The following is a 15118-nucleotide window of genomic DNA, read 5'->3' as shown; positions in this document are numbered from 1 at the left end:
TCCCCGAATCAACATATAATATACAAAAAGTACTGTCGGTCTAACGTTCCGATTATATGCTTCTAAAGCGCAATTTCTCTTTTCCAGAACACGCACACAATGTTCATATTTGATATGCTGATGGAAATTATTGCGTTTGAGGTTTGTTTCACGCTTGAATCAAATATACACTACAACTCCCAAAAGTCTCACACGTAAGACGTGACTACGTCCAGTCGTGCACCTCCGTTTTTTTTACACACAATCATGGAAGCTACGCTCGACAAGTGGCGAACACTATGGGGCCTATTTATTAGCAGACTACCTCCCTGCCGGTTACCTCCCCTTCCAGCTCAGTTCCAGAGAGGGGTTCCGACGGACAGGTAAGCCAGGCCGCCACACCCCTATCCTAATCTTTTGCATGTTTGGGAAGACTATAGCCTTCATCGGCCAGCATTTACCTAGGTACGATTTACTGATTGATGCCTTCGTTTGCGTGCATATTAATTAAGTATAGGTTGATACAATAAGCGCCTTCACCTAAAACAATAGATTTTCTCTCCCGTTTGGAGATGGATTACACTCTGAGAAAACGCATAAAAATATATATGCTTGCATAGCATCTTGTGTCTACTCAATGACTTCATTTCAATATCGTTTAGAAAGTAAAGAAGGCCAATATATGGAGTTTTGTTATAGAGCCAGTTCCAAACTAAGGCTCATGACAAACTTCCATGGCTAACTGCTTTAACGAGTGATTTTAAATACCTGATCTGCCATGTTCTTATACTGTATTATTCGGAGTTAATGGAATGTTACATCACCTTAATCAGATGTAATATTTTCCTGGTTTCGGGTGTAAAAACAATTTATTGTAGATTTCCATTTTGTAGAGCGGTGCCTCAAGTCCTGAGCGGATGCCAGGTGAGGCGAGGTGCGCTCCTCCAGAAAGCCGGGTATCTTTCAAATACAACTGTCTGTAGCTGTCCTCTTTGGATTTACAAGACTATCCAGGTTGTATCGTTACCAACCTTGATGTTGTTTAATGTTTTTACATATTAGCACTTGTTGTTTTTGCAGTAGCAATAATTTAAGGTCCTGACGAAAGCTTGGATTCCAACATCCATTAGCTGAAACATGTAGACCTGGACATCTAACAGTTACTTGTTAAAGCTGTATATGCACTGTTTTTAGAGTGACACCAAGACAGCGCACGAATAAATATGTTTGTGTCTTGGTAGGCATTTTTAGTAGCACTTTTTTCCACTCACTATCACCAGCACTGCAATCATCACCCTTTAAATAGTCACCATGCTTTTTATGACATAAGAAGTATACTGGTACTCACTTCTGGGACAACTGTATAACCACCACCTTCATTTCTCTATAGGTGAGTGGTGTAATGGTAGCTCCCATTGTTCCCAGATGATGAAGCAAGCCACCTTTGGTGGGTGATGGGAACTTAGTTTCTTTTGTCTAGACTCCAGTACTTTCTAGTTTTGCATTTCTGATGCGTCAGAGCCCTACCTATTCCCTGACAGTGCTCCCACCTTTGCATATTTGTATTTACATTCATATAGCGCTTAGCGCTTACTATGAAACTTAGGCAAAGGGCACGTTGCATTTCAGTTCAGACGCCAACTATGGTGTCACTAGCAGTGGGAGGCAGAAAAAGCGACACGGATTGCCCTTGTGGCCTTTGTGTGTGCCACTGCAGTGCTCACTGCAGTCCTGTTTTTAGGTATGTTGCTTTTATGTTATGATTTGTTATTTTGAGTTGCATCATGTGAAGTTACAGTGGTCATGTCACTGGATTTTCTGCAGATCTCATCACCGCCCAACCAAATATGCAACTAAGTGGCTACTGGAGTACTAGCAATCTAGCAGAAATCAGCCAGGCAACAGATCGGTACTAAATGAGAAATTATGTATACTAGTGTATTATCCACCTCCAGACTCATCAGACAAAGCCTAAACCCACAAAATAAAGGCACATTCCTTGGCCCTATTAAGCTCGTGCTTGCAGCATAGTGATGCAAGGGAAGGCTTTAACCCCTTCGATGCGCGTGACGGAGTGGTTCCGTCATGCGCTACGGTCGCGCTGTGCGCATGACGGAACCACTCCCTCACGGCCCCGCCCGCGCACCGAACCTTCAGCACGGCGCGGTAATCCGCACCGTGCTGAAGGGCTTAATAGCATGAGACCCCAAGCCTGTCCACCCATGCATTGTTTTTTTCAGTTTAACCCCTGGCTCTCCTGCCAGTGCCTACAAAAAGCGCTCCAAGACCACTTCGGGTCGAGTCTGCGCTATATAAAACTGCAAGAAAAGCTTTGTGTGTGTTTGAGGACCAGCCCCCAGGGAGCTCCAAGTCCTGGCAAATCAAGCAAAAGCTTATTGCTCCAACTGGGTACGTCTGTGCCTTCCATGCAGTGTGGGGTAGACCGAACACAGAAGCGAATCTGCACATAGCAAACCTCTGGTCCGATGCCTTCAAGCAGTTAATCAAGGTAGCAATACATTTCTGACAAAACAATCATTATTACTAATATGCTTGCATATTCATTTATTTGATGTTTTTTTTTTTACAGCATATGAATTGTCTCCCGCCATTGATTTACCCCAAACTTTAATATCTTAAATGACTAATGTAATAAATAATGTGCTGCCTGGCTAAAAAATTATAAGGTCCCCAAGGCGAGACCTATTGGCTATGCCAATGCTTGTTTATATAGCACAAACTAGACCCGAGACATCAGGTATCAGAGTGCTTTACATGAACACCAGTTTCGTTACATGAGGACACATTCATTTTTGTTAGGCACGGGGAGCTTAAGTGATTTGCCCAGAATCACAGGCGGTTGAGCGTAGTTGCTGAGACTCGAACCTGGTCCCCCAGCTTCGAGGTCAACCGCTCTAGCCCTAAAAAGGAAGCTTTGGAGATTCATGATTGCTATTACATCCTCAGTGCGAACAGAATGAAGCAATTTGGGAGCGAATAGGTAGTCTATATTAGCACATCAGTCGGGTGGGGGGCAGCAAAGGGCGAAAAAAATAAACGACGACTGAAGCAAATGAATTAGCCTCTTCTGCATGCATCAACAAAAAAAAATAGACTGGATGCTAGAGCACGAGATAAAGACTTAAGACAGGTTTTCAAGTCAACAACTAAATACAATGATAATATATTCAAAACTCCACGAGGAGCAATGACACATCGGGCATAACTGTATGCCCCAGAAACACAGGTTACGATAAAATCCGGGTCACACACAGGGATGTGGAATTCCTATAGCCCGACGCCCAGGACATATTGTTTGGGGTCAAGGGCAACAAGTTTTAATGTGCATTTTGTCCTTGGGACAAGCAGGCCCAACCCCCTGCAGTACAAACCCTCTGGCTGCCAGTTTGCAGTACCCCATTAAGGATCAGGGAAGGGCACTGCCTGCAGTTAAGTTAATATTTGGGTGCATATGTTAATGCTGTTCAAACTTGTATTAATGGTTCATTAATTGAAAGCCTTTATTATTAGGGTGAGCGCTCTCAGTAAATATAAGTTCTGACTGCACTACTGACAGTGGTTCCAGTATAAAAATGTGTACTAACGGTTTCAAAGTTTAGCAATAAGAGGCTATGCATAATGCTCCCAGAATGCTCTCTGATTGGATGTAAATTTTTGCAGAAGCTTGAAAGCAAGATTAGTGATTTTTTGCTTTCAATATAAAATGTTACTAAAAAATGAAAGTAGGAACCTTTTTTTTGCTAAACTACTGTAAAAGTTCAGGTACCATTTCTTTGCAGCATCATTTAGTAAAATGTGTTGATGCATGCTAGTATTTCCCCAAAATATTCACATTAGAAAATCAGTGTAACCAGTTTCAATAACATTTTGGGGAACATAAAAATAAACAAGCATTGGCAAAGCCAATAGGTCTGAAATGGTGGTCAGCTTTTTAGTTTTGGCAATGCGTGACTTGTTTTTGCATGGTTTTTGTAAAACCTTATTGATGTGAGAGCTGCCGGACCCTTACCATTATAACAAACATTGGCTAAAGCAAAAATTGTTTTTGGTGTCAAAAAGCACACACGGCCACATTAGTTACTGGCACTGAAAAAAACTAATTTGTGTGCCGATATGCTCCTTGTGAAAGAGCAGAATGCTGTCACTCACCGTGAAGCCAGCCTATAGAGAGAGAGAGAGAGAGAGAGAGAGAGAGAGAGAGAGAGAGAGAGAGAGAGAGAGAGAGAGAGAGAGAGAGAGAGAGAGAGAGAGAGAGAGAGAGAGAGAATTTTAATAAACACAAAAGGTGATGGTTAACGCAAGACAAAATTAGGGGCCCAATTATTAAAGAAAGTCTCAAAAGTGCACCCTTGGTATATGTCCTTGCTTTAAGGGCAGCAATATGGCTTTCATGAATTCACAAGAATTTACAGCAGTAGTGCAAGAGATAGTACTCCTAGAAAATATTTGTGAACTGCATTTTATCAGGAGCATATATGCATGTGTAGATTTGCTCATTCGAAAACCTGAGTGTTTGCAAGTTTATTTCCCTTCAACCACTTTTTTCCCCAACTCTGGAAGAAGTTTTACTTCTGCCATTGTCAGGAGTAAATTTAAAACATTTCTCAGTATTGGAAACGATTAGAGAAGAGTTGTTGAAAACCCTTAAAACATGCAAGTTAGTAGGTTTGCAGACTCAAAAGGACATTCCAACCCTGGAACTATTGATTACCACTACCTCCAGTCCCAGTATGTAGATCTGCGGAAACGTAGCACCATAAAGGGATTGCTAGTATTCAAACACTACTATGGTATGAGCCCTGGCAGAATCAGAGAGGCTATATAAGAGCTCTTATATAATGAAATTGCTGCCATTATCTGTCACAGCACAACATGGCACCAAAGGGACAAGTGGATTTTGTTACAGGACAAGTAGATTTATGAAGCAACCTGCCCGATGGACAAGTAGATATTTTAATAAATTCCACACCCCTGCACACAGCTTGCATCACATCTCCTAGGAAAACGATAACAGCTGTGTAATTATCCTCTTCGCTGCGCAGGGCGGAAAAAAATGACGCGTGCGCAGTTTGGCCGGCCGTCCTCCGCACACGCCCACTGTGACGTTGGTGGAAAAGGTTAAGAGAAAACAAAATACTTGTTAGCAACTCCCCAAACCCACTTAGCTTCCTGTATTCCACAAAAGGTCTTGCACACAAGATAGTCAATGATCGTAAAATCTTAACTTATTAGTAGGTGATTATGCGGAGTTTTTGGAAAGTCCGGCCATCAGAATGATACGGCCCCCTCTCCAAAAGGCTGAAGTGCATACCTTAGAGAGCATCTTGTACTTGTGCTCCGGAATAACAGGCTGCCTCCAGATGTTATTAGCGCACGTCTGAAGGAGGAGGGGTCATCGGAGCAGTGTCATCCAGGGCATCATCGTAACTGAATGCCCGGTGCTGCATTCCTAGAGGCAGGGACATCTTGCCTAGAAGGAACCGTGTGCCGTGTTCAATGGCTGAGAACAGAAAGCAAAACCAAAGGAAATGATGGACGGAGTGTTGAGCATTGCAAGCACTCACCCCCAGTCAACTGATCTGGGTTTAATCCATCACCGTTCTTTAGCCCACTCTGCCACCCCAGTTCAGACATGGCCATATGCAAATCAGTCTGACCCTGTGCCTCATGGGAACAGTCCAGTTAGTTCAAAAAGACAATGGTCTAGTGAGGTCAAAAATCCTCGAGTAGCGGAGTATGGTTCTACAATGTATAGTAATTATTGTAATAATGTCCTTTTTATCCATACTGTTTCTGAATTGTCTATTGTTTTACCCTTGAATATAGGTGCATTACCTTATCCAGCCCCTCAATTGCTTGCACCACCCCTCACCCATCATGGCGGCCCTTATACTCCGCTTATACGAAATGACCATGAGTCCCTTGCTCACTTTGCCACTGGATTTAAGCAAGCCTGGCTGAAGACGGCTGAAATGCCAGAAATCGGTCCTAGGAAGCTTGTTTCCGGTCCAGGGAAGACATGGCTTGGCAGTTCGGGCTGGACTGTTCCCATGAAGCACAGGGTCAGACTGATTTGCATATGGCCATGTCTGAACTGGGGTGGCAGAGTGGGCTAAAGAACGGTGATGGATTAAACCCAGATCATTTGACTGGGGGTGAGTGCTTGCAATGTTCAACACTCCGTCCATCATTTCCTTTGGTTTTGCTTTGTTCGCCATAAGTTGGCAGGGTATGCTCAGACGTGAGTCCCTTGCTCACTTTGCCACTGGATTTAAGCAAGCCTGGCTGAAGACGGCTGAAATGCCAGAAACCGGTCCTAGGAAGCTTGTTTCCGGTCCAGGGAAGACATGGCTTGGCAGTTCGGGCTGGACTGTTCCCATGAGGCACAGGGTCAGACTGATTTGCATATGGCCATGATGGATTAAACCCAGATCAGTTGACTGGGGGTGAGTGCTTGCAATGTTCAACACTCCGTCCATCATTTCCTTTGGTTTTGCTGAGAACAGAAAGCCCCATGGTCACTAAAGCTCCAAGGTCAAGCAGAAGATAGGCAAAATGCACAAACAAGGTGGGAGGATAAGGCCACAGACATAGGAATGTGGAACAAGTAAAGGTTCAAAGCAGTGAACACCAGGGAGGATACAAAAAAAGTGAATACCACAAGCAGAGAAATTAAAGGCAGCAAACCTATTAGTGAGGAGGGTAAAGGAAGCGTTGATAACCTTCACTGGTAAGCGAGGGACAGGTCAGGGAAGTATTTGAAAAATGGATAATACGCACACAAAAAACACGAGTGCCAAGATCTCTCTCTTATACATCAGTTAAAGAAACTAATTAATGGCAGTATAGACTAAGACCACACGCCTTGCGCATAAATAAAACAGGACAAGACAGAGGCACAGTCACCTTGTTCCTATGACGTAGTCCTCTAAATCGAAACATACTCTCCAGTCAGTTGAAAAACCGCACCCCATTATGGCAAAGAAGATGGAGCAGGGCAGACTTATAACCTGATCATTTTCAAAGCCGAAAATACCCCAACTTTTGGCTCTTTTTGAAGCATATAGGCACTTTGAAAACATACTTTAAAGATCAAGTACATGAAAACATCTCATGCCAGGTTGTTAGCACATAACTCAAACGACAGCGATTAGTGGTGTAACAATCTGAACGCATGCAATGCTTACAATTAGATAAACGTCGACTGGCCATAAATTTGAGGTTATTTGTTTTTCTAGGGGAAAGAGGTGCTCTTTTTTCAAACGGGTTCTCTTTCTTTGAAGGCTATAACTGGGAAACAAGAAAGGGGGGAGGGGACTAGAGGCACAGGAACCACATCAAGCCGGAGAGGGAAGAGTGGAATGGAACCTAGATAGGAGATAATATAATTTACCAGGAATATCAGGCTGTGGTGATGTCTTGATATCGCAAAGATCCAGACCCTCTCCGGAATACGAACACGAGTTACTGCCACCCGGAAGAAAAGTTTTTTTGTTGTTTTTTTAATCAGCAGTAACATAGTTTAGCTAAAGCACATGAACATGTAAAAACAAACCAACCACACGCAAACCATTCAAGCAACGAGGCACGACAAGCAGATTTGACCATCCTGCCAAGCGAACCACCAGCAACAAAATGTACTGCGGTTAACAATTAAGGACATGCACAACTAAAACCAAAGGAAAAAGAGATAAATAGGGCCGCCATGTGGGAAAAAGCACAAAAATAAAGTTTCAAACAGGGACCAGACACGCACAGTGTTTGCCTTGCGGGAGCGAGCAGCGGCGCCATCTGTTTCGAAAGCGCGAGCAAGATAATTGAAAACAGATGGCACCACTGCTCGATCCCGCAAGGGAATCGCCAAACGTGCACGAGTGTCAATAGAGAACAGTGCAAAACATGCACGAGTTTAAACAAAAGTCCTGAGCGATTCCAAGAGGTCCCTCCTATCAGCGCTTGAGTGCTGAGTAGGCGAGACCTAAAAATATTTGCAGCAAGCCCCAGGTCACGACCCAGATCAGCCACATTAAAAGATGCTCATGTGGATACACTTGTGTCAAACATCATTTATAGATGCGGTCAGCAAATTGGTAAAAGTCTGTGGTTGCAGTAGCCCAGGAGAAAGGTAAGAATATGCAACTTGAGATTCGCCGAGTACGGCGGCATTCAGAATCATGCCTGAAGCCTCCAAAAGCAGCCCGCCGGAACCTGAGGAATTGAACAGTTCTGAGGTGCAAGCTGCAACAGTCTTTAGTCTACAGACCTAAGGACGTGTGACTGGGAGCCCCAAGGCCACAACGAGTCTTCAACAGCCTGGTCGCAAAGCATTGGATTTATTTAGACAATTTATTTATAGCACATACTTTACCCTGAGGTGTCAGAGCGCTTTACAATAGAGCGAAGTATACAGGATTAGATATTATGCCAACATATTTACAGAGAATAAATCCGCTAAAAATTACACAATGCAAACTAAAGTTGGAGCGATTATGGTTCCAAAAAAACACATTCCACAGTTGAAGCGTAAGAACAAACTAGTTCTCCAGTGAGGAAAATGAAACAGTCAGAGCCAGAGAATTATTGGTAGCAGTGTCTTCGAATGAGAAGAGTTTTAAGGTCCCTTTCGGAAGATGCGGAAAGAGGTGGCAGTGCGAAGGTATGGAGGAAGTGAGTTCCAAATTCTGGTCGCACTGGCGGCGTGCATGAGAACCACGCGGCCGCCCGCTCACAACCCAAGTTCTGTCTTGGGTGGTAAGAATGCCAGCGAGAGCCCGGCCTGGCCAGACCCGCCTCCTGGCAGAGGAGGGTGCACTCTGGAAATAATCATTCAATGCCTCAAGTCTATGAATGTTTATTATTTTGACCCCGCCCACACATTTAATGCCCCCCTCCCATTCACAGACCCCGCCCCCACCCACTGACCCCCCCCACTGACCCAGCCCCACATCCACAGGCCCAGCCCCCACCCACCCCGCCCCCACACCCACTGACCCCGCCCCCACATACAATGCCCCCCTCCCATTCACAGACCCCGCCCCCACTGACCTAGACTCCGCCCCCACTGACCCCGCCCCTACTATTCATAGGCCCGCCCCCACTGCAGTTACCATACTTTGTTTAATGCAGTTAGACCGCTGCCTCGAGGCTATTTCTTACCTTATCTCTCTTGTGCGTTCGCTCTGTGAGAGGAGTGGCCTGAGGGAGGAGCGGCCTGGCCCTGAGGGGACCCACCGAGGGACTCCGGCTCTGAAGGCGCCACCGTAACAACAAACCGCGCGCGGTACAAGTGCCTCCTTAATGATCTACAGCTGCGCATGCGCAGGACACGCGGTTTGTCACAAATAGCATGCGCAGGATTTCCTCTACTTATGTGTGCGCATGCGCTGAGAATAGCAAAACACATTAAACCGTAAGATTGTGTCACTGAGTATTGAGCAGCCTCGCAGGAAGAGCACTGCCTGTACAGAGTCTAACCGAGAGGGGACGCAGCCAGGACCGTCAACACTGTCTTCTAACACACACAAGAAAGCCCAGGACTGAACTACGAGCGCGGGTTAAATAGGGATTTGGATTAACAAGTGCGCATGCGCGCGTGACCGACACGGCCTCCAGCAGTGGAGCGCCTGTTGAGGTCCTTGGTTTAACAAATACGCATGTGTCAAGGACAGACACTGCCTGCCGCAGCAACTGCGCATGCGTTCAGGACAGACACTGCCTTCCCCAGCGGAGCAGGAGACTCCTTGCGCCAAAGCAATGACTGTGCCCCCTTACACTCAACAATAAGTGCTCAGCTCATATATAAAAACAAAACCTTTATTGCAGTCTAGTACTACTACTCTTATTATTTATAATGCTGCTAGAAGGACAGGGGCACTATCTGCCCAACTCACGTCATGTGACTGGCTGTCTTTGTTTGCTCCCCTTGCGGGCCCAAAGAAGCCGACATGTTTGCCGGGCTGAAAACCTCACGGCCCTGAAGGCTGTGACGTCATCAGCTCGGCAAAGTCCTAGCTGCGAGGCGCAGTCTCCACCCCCTGATGGCCACCAGCCACCACTGCACTCTGGGAGCCCAAAGTGGGGGGGCATGGACAGGCAGCAGAACAGGGGTGTAGTTACAAGGCGTTGGACTCACAAGAGGAAGAGTCATGGAAGGCGGAGTCTGACAGTCGAGATACACATCTAGGGCCAGATTTACCACCGTTATTTGCGATCGCAAAAAGCTATTCAACCCTTTTGCGGCCACAAAAACTGGTGGTGGTATGTACCAATGCTATTTTGTGAGTCACACACTCGCAAACTAATGTTTGCGACACGCTATTAGGAAGGGGCGAGCCAAGAGCGTCCTTTCCTAATAGCGAGTCCAAATGGTATGTACCATTTGCATAAGTGCACAGATGTTATAGATAAAACATGAAAACCGAACTAAAAACTAGTAACAGCAGCATAGTTCGACTTTTGGAAGTGCTCTCCTCACCATGTCCCTCCCGTCTACTCCCACCCCCGCCGTCCCGTGGCTCTCCGCAGGCCAACACCACCATCCAGACTGCAACGTCTCCGTAGGGGCGCCTCCCCCGTGCTCAGGTAGCCTCTCTGGGCTGTCCCCCACAGCTTGTGTCAAGGCCCGGAGTAGTCCCTCCCATTGTGTCGCAATAGGTGTCTTCCGGAGTCCCAATGTTTCCTCTCACAGAATGGCTATTCCCTCTGCTTTGGCCCATGCTAGAAGTGAATACCTCCATGTCCGTATGTGCGGCGGGTCTTGCGCTTTCCACCTCTTAGTCAGTAGTAATAGCTTAGCTACCACTAAACCCTGCCAGTGACTGTTAGTGGGAGTGTTTTCCAGAAGTGTACTTTCGATTTGATGGCTGTCACAGCACGTCCCAGATTACCATCAATAAGGTCCACCGGCTGACGATATATCTGGATTCCTAGATAGCGGAAAGTATCAGCTTTCCACTGCACCCTTATACCATCCAAGATGTTGCCCGGATCTTGAGTGTCCCCCCGGAATGCGTAAACACAGGACTTGTTGGCATTTACTCTGAGTCCCGAAAGATAGGCGAAGTCATGTGTGCGCCAGCTGAGTTGGTATATTTCCCACATCCCTCACGAAGACCAAGAGGTCATCTGCGTACAGCGACACCTGATGTATCGCGTCTCCCAGGGGTATTCCATCTCCCAGCATCGCTCTTAGTGCCGCTGCCAGGGGCTCAATTACGAACGCAAACAGGAGGGGTGAAAGCGGGCACCCCTGCCTGGTGCCCCTGCATATTGCTATGGCATCAGAGATGTATGGCCCCGTTCGCACCCTAACAGCGGGATTTTTGTATAATAGGTCAACCACCTGGAGGAATCCCAAGCCCAGCCCGTACCACGTTAATACCGCCGCAAGGTAGCTCCACTCCAGATAGTCGAAGGCCTTCTCGAGATCCAGCACAAGGCATCCTACCCTGGGCCACGCCTGTACGCTATCCGATGCCACTCTAAAAAACCTCCGTAAATTCAGTGATGTACTACGGTTAGGCACAAAGCCATTTTGGTCGCTGTGGACTAGCTCAGGTATCACTGGCGCCAGGCGTTCTGCCAACACCTTGGCGAATATTTTATAGTCCACATCGAGGAGTGCCAGGGGTCTGTATGATCCCAGGTTTTCGGGGTCCCTGTTTGGTTTGAGCAGGGACACCAGGTAGGCCTCGCGCATCGATGGGGGCAGTGTGCGCTCTTCCAAGGCTGTGGAGTAAAGGGTATACAGCCGCTGCGCTAGAGTCTCGCGGTAGGCCTTATAGTATTCCGCAGGGAGGCCGTCCGGTTCCGGCGTTTTCCCAGACTCCATGGACCCAATCGCCTCCCCGATCTCCTCCAAAGTGAGGGGACCATCTAGCTCCTCTTGGTGTGCTTCCAAGATCGTGGGAAGGTGGGTAGGCTCTAAAAACCTCTCCAGATCCGGGCCGGAGCAACGCCCTTTGGATCGGTACAGTTACGTGTAATGATCAGACATCACCTTGTGTATCTCTCGCTGCGTATATACCAGGGCTCCCTCAGGTGTGCGTATGTCTCCGATGCGGGCATGGTTACTTTCCTGTTTTAGCAGCCAGGCTAGTAGACGGCCTGCCCTATCTGCTTTAGCGTTGGTACGAGCCGTGTGGGCTGCATAGTTGTGGCATCTTAGTCGTTCCATGAGTTCCGCATGTTGCGCCCTAACGTCCTCCAGACGGTGTAGACCTCCACCCTCTCCCTCCTGCTCATATTGGAGTAATTGTGACTCAAGACGAGTGAGCGATAATGTTAGTTGCTTGCGTATGTTCCATGTGGCACCGAGACAATGACTCCTGACAGCTATTTTGTGGGCATCCCATTCTACCAGTGTGTTACTCGCCGTCCCCTCGTTAAGCTCAAAATACTCCAGAACAGCCATCTCCAGGGATGCACGGAATTCCAGGTCTTCCAGTGACCCACAGGGGCAGGTGATCATGTAAACACAATTTTTTGTGTTACAGTTGGTGTGATGTAACTGCTTCCATGGTCTTGATAGTCCTAGATCAAGTTCCTTGGTACTGCTTGTCAGTGGGCATACTGTGCACGACCCACATGGATAATGACCAATTACCGGGGGAAGGTTCCATAATGTTGGTTGCGTTTTTATAGTGTTCTTGGGATGTGTGTGCACTAACATATCTCTTAGATTTTGTGTTCTCTTGAAGGTGAAGAGAGGTTTAGGTCCTGGTTGGAAGTCCCCCATCTCAAGGATCTTCCAGTGTTTCTTGATTATTCTCTGGACTTTGTTCGAGTTAGGGGTGAAGGATGTCACACATGTTAATATTTCTGAGGTGCTTTTTTCTTTGATTTCTAGTAGAGCTCCTCTGTGATTACTCCTAGCTCTTTTGCAAGCCTGCTTCACAATTCTTTTTGGATACTCTCTCCTTATCAAGTTCTCTGTTAAGGTGTCCGCCTCTTTTTCGAATTCCATGATGGTATTACAGTTGCGGCGTAGGCGGAGGAATTGGCCAACCGGTAAGTTGTTTCTTAGAGATTTTGGATGGTGACTTTGGAATAGGAGAAGACTGTTCCTATCTGTGGGCTTCTTGTAGTTAGTAGTCATCAGGCACCCTTCTTTTAGGGATATTAAAAGGTCGAGGAATGGTATTGATTCAGATGACAATGTGCACACAAATTGTAGGTATGGATTTAAGGTGTTGATCCACATGAAGAATGTCCGGCATGTTTCTTCATCCACTTTCCAGAAGATGATAATGTCATCAATGTACCTACGCCATAATAAGATGTTCTTGGTATACGGGTTGGTCTCTGTTAGGATGTGCTCTTCTTCAAAGTTGGCCATGTAGAGACATGCCAGACTCGGCGCAAAGGTGCTCCCCATGCTCGTGCCCTGTATTTGATGATACAGATTGTTCTCAAAGGCGAAATAGATTTCTTTTAATGCTATCGTCGCACAGTCACAAATGAAAGTGATAGGAGTAGCTGATGGCCATGGATCGATGTTGCGCAGGGCCTTGTCAAGGACCTCCAGTGTGGCATCTTGGGGAATGTTCGTATATAACGATTCCACGTCTAGCGTGACCAACAGAGTGATAGAGTCAGGTGTATCAAATCGTTCAATGAGGTTGAGCACCTCTGTGGTATCTCTCAGGTACGTCGGAGTTCTCATCACTAGGGGGCGTAGGAACACATCACAGAATTTGCTCAAAGGTTCTAGCAGGGAATCAATCCCGGACACAATGGGTCTGCCTGGTGGGGGGGTGATTCCCTTATGAATTTTTGGGAGGCAGTAGAAGTACGGTGTGCGTGGATTCTTGTTCAGAAGGAACAGGGCCTCCTCCTTGGAGATCCATCCCTCCGCCTCTGCTTCCGTAGTTAAGTGTTGTATTCATGGTAGAGAGGCGTGCGGTAGGGTCTTCATCAATGGGTTCGTAATACCTGATGTTAGATAGTTGTCGTGTACATTCGTCATCATAGACATTCTTATCTTGGATGACAATAGCCCCTCCTTTGTCCGCGGGTTTCAGTATGATGGTTCCATCCTCTGTCAGATGTCTGAGGAGTGACCTTTCCTCTTTCGAAAGATTGTCAAACGGGCGGTCAGTGGTGATGTTGTTTACTTCCTTCAAGACGGCTTGTTCAAATGTCAGTACCTCGTTTAAGGTCATGGCTGAGGTGGGAGTGAATTTAGATTTGTTCTTAAGGCCTGACCCGTTAGGTGGGGCCTGAGGTTTGTCTTGGAAGAAAGCTCTTAAGCGGATTTTCCGAAAGAATTGGTGGAGTTCTTGGTGCAAGATAAAGTCATCTCCCTTGGGTGTAGGCACAAATCCTAGACCTTTTTCCAACAGTCTGTTCTCACCTTCAGTTAAGGGCCTGGAGGATAGGTTAACCACTAAGGTCTTGTTATCTTGCTGCGTAGGGTCATTGGTTCTGGGTCCTGCCAGTGGACGGTCTTGGTTGTTCCTCTTCTTTTGCCTCTTCCTCTGCCCCTCCCTCTGTTGAGAAAAGGTGGGGTCTGATACTGGTGGTAGTTTGGTATCGGATTTTGTCCCATGGGGCCATTCCATATAGGTTGGGGACCCATCCATGGTCCCTGATACATGGGTGTTTGGAAAGGGTGGGAAGGGAACCTGTGGAACAAGGGTGGTGGAGGTGGTTGATGTCTGTATCCTCCTCTTGGTCTTGATTGTCTGGTGTCGTAGTTAGATTCACTCCCAGTCGAATCTGACCTTCCAGAGCTGCGGCTGCTTACATCGTCAGAGGAGGTGTCTATGTTGGAGAACACATAATCGTTTTTGGTATAAGGATAAATCTTCTCCTTGTCGAACCGTTTGACGTCTTTTTGCAACTGGCTTATCTTTTGTTTTGTTAGATATTCTTTATGTTCATTCATTTCCAGATTCATTTCTGAGAGTTTAGATTTGTATGCTGTGATGGAAATCCAAGTCTTCAGTCTATTCTCAGACGGATTGATTTGAATCAGTAGATCATCTGATAAACGTTTTGCTGTATTTATTATTAGTATCAGCCAGTCTCGTGTCCATTTCCAGGATATTCTCGACCATTCACGGCGGAACGTCAGATCTTCCAAGAATATCCTTGGGGCCAGAGTTATCAGCAGGCC

The 15118-nt window shown here is 46.5% G+C and overlaps 1 long non-coding RNA gene across 3 annotated transcripts in view; it reads right to left on the bottom strand.

Annotated features, from left to right (window-relative positions):
* LOC146839060 (uncharacterized) overlaps positions 1–9582 on the bottom strand; it is a 316080-nt gene extending 306498 nt beyond the window's left edge. Inside the window, exon 1 of one of the 3 annotated variants that reach the window (XR_014960769.1) lies at positions 9157–9582. This is a non-coding gene — a long non-coding RNA (uncharacterized LOC146839060). The remainder of the gene's footprint in view (positions 1–9156) is intronic. The other 2 variants (XR_014960770.1, XR_014960771.1) reach the window with 2 other exon arrangements.
* Between the last annotated feature and the right edge of the window lie 5536 nt (positions 9583–15118).

This window comes from Triturus cristatus, chromosome 4_2, assembly GCF_964204655.1.
Source record: "Triturus cristatus chromosome 4_2, aTriCri1.1, whole genome shotgun sequence".
Lineage (NCBI taxonomy): Eukaryota > Metazoa > Chordata > Amphibia > Caudata > Salamandridae > Triturus > Triturus cristatus.
The sequence above is the reverse complement of the archived record's forward strand: the minus strand, read 5'-3'. Positions and strand labels throughout refer to the sequence as shown.